This window comes from Octopus sinensis, linkage group LG13 (assembly GCF_006345805.1).
Source record: "Octopus sinensis linkage group LG13, ASM634580v1, whole genome shotgun sequence".
Lineage (NCBI taxonomy): Eukaryota > Metazoa > Mollusca > Cephalopoda > Octopoda > Octopodidae > Octopus > Octopus sinensis.
Window position 1 is genome coordinate 50,999,462 of NC_043009.1, and position 2,500 is coordinate 51,001,961.

The following is a 2,500-nucleotide window of genomic DNA, read 5'->3' on the forward strand; positions in this document are numbered from 1 at the left end:
AGCTAATTAATGCAAGGGTGCCAAAAGTGATTTTTACTCCGGGTGACGAGAACGCCCTACGGCGTTCATAACTGTGTATAAATCAATATCATTACCAAAGTCATTCGCATCTACGCACATTATATATATATATATCTATATATATATATATATATATATATATATATATATATATATATATATATATAATATATATACACACACACTCAGAACCACGCATGTATAGAATTACACCGTTCCTCTTCGTTTATGCATAAATTTTTTATTTCCTTTTTCTCTCTCACACTCTCTCTCCCCTGTTACTTATTGCTGGCTGCTACTACGACGACGAGGAAGTCAACGACTACGAGGACGGCGACGGTGTCTGAAATGGCGGTCGTGATGACAACGGCGACGAGAATGGCAATAATATTAATATTAGTTGTCGTGTAGCTACTGTCTATGGTGCGCAAACACGCAGATATCACATGACTTAGCAGCCAACGTACTAGAAATTTTTTTCCGCTGCTGGGACTTCAATGTTTTTTAACACTATACGTCTATACGAGACGCTTTCTCGAAACAAACTCCGCGGTATTATAACGTTCTTACAGTACATCCACATTATGTATAATACACATATTACTCTATACATGTATGTATATGTATATACGCATATACGTGTTGATATGCATTTACATCCACAGCCCCACACGCATATGCATTTGTGAATATATATATATATATATATATATATATATATATATATTATATATTATAATATATATATATATATATATATATAATCTCTATATATATGTATCTAGTATGTATATATATACACAATATATATGAGTGTGTATGTAAACATATAGAATTTGAATCCTCATGTTGTACAGCTCGAGGTCAATCCTGATTATTCAACAGTGCCCTAGCCTTGATGATCCCTGCTTTAATCCCTAACCAGAAGGTCCAGTTCCTGTAACGGGATGGTGGCTCGTGTGTCACTGACCCACAACAATGATCCTGTCAGCAAAATCCATGGGTATGTCCATGCTGGACAGATCAGAGAATAGAGGCCCAACTAATATGGACTTCCTCTTACCAGAGGTAAAATCGGACTTGCGTTGGTCTAACACTCTCTGCCTAGAAAAAAAAAAAAAAAAGCAAGGATGCAGAGATATCGATGACGATTCAAAACCGACTAGATCTGAGAGCGGAAGGCCTTCCCTAAGGAAAAGAGAGCCCAGAGCCGAAATGAGTGTAAAAATGTCGCCGATGGCTTATTCAGCACAGAAAACGAAGATCTTAAGTAAAGCAGTAACATATTTCTAGATCAAGATTTATTTAGTATCGCATATTTTATTTCAAGACAGCAGGGGGTTGTAATATTCTTCCTGGGAGATCATGCTGCTATGTCTCAGGGCCGACTAGACGATCTTCATTGGCTAAAAATAAAGATGTATGAAATACCGGAAGTGTTTTCTTTTTCTTACATTCTTCATTCTTTTAAGCCATCACCTGCAGCAACTTCCTAGATTAATTTCAAAATCTCGAAAGACCGATTTCCTATCGAATTTCTCTGCATTTCTAATTCTGGGAGATGGAACTAGATTACACCAGAATTTACCAAATACTTAATCAAGATAAGCCACACATTATTGGAAGGATTATGTAAGTCATCTATACTCAGATTAATATTTTTTAGTCCAATACATGATAACACCACACCAAGAAATTTTTTCGTGAGATTACTGATTGCTCTGGTGATGTATATATATGTATGTATGTATGTATATATTATATATATATATATATATATATTCTAATATATATATATGTATATATATATATTTATATTACGTATATACATATATATATACATATATGTATATAATATGTATATATGCCTATATATACTTATGTATGTTTGTATATATATACACGCACATATACATGTAATACATGTAATATATACACACGCACACACACACACATACATATATATATATATATATATATACACACACACATATATATATATATGTATCTATACATATAAGCAGACATACATATATATATAAATATATACAAGCACACACACACACACACATATATATCGATGTGTATACGCTGAATATTTTATACTTAAGTATGTATAAATGTGTATACATACATACATGTACATATAGACACGTACGCCCAAGTGTTACTCGAAAACCTTCTCATATCCATTTAATATTTGCATGTAATTACACACTTACACAGATTTACATGGATAACAATGCGCGTCAGTTTATATGAGGACTTGTGCGGTAAGTAGCTTGCTTACGAACCACATGGTTCCGGGTTCAGTCCCACTGCGTGGCACCTTGGGCAAGTTTCTTCTACTATAGCCTCGGCCGACCGAAACCTTGTGAGTGGATTTGTTAGACGGAAACTGAAAGAAGCCCGTCGTATATATATATGTATATACATACATATATATATATATATATATATATATATATATATATATATA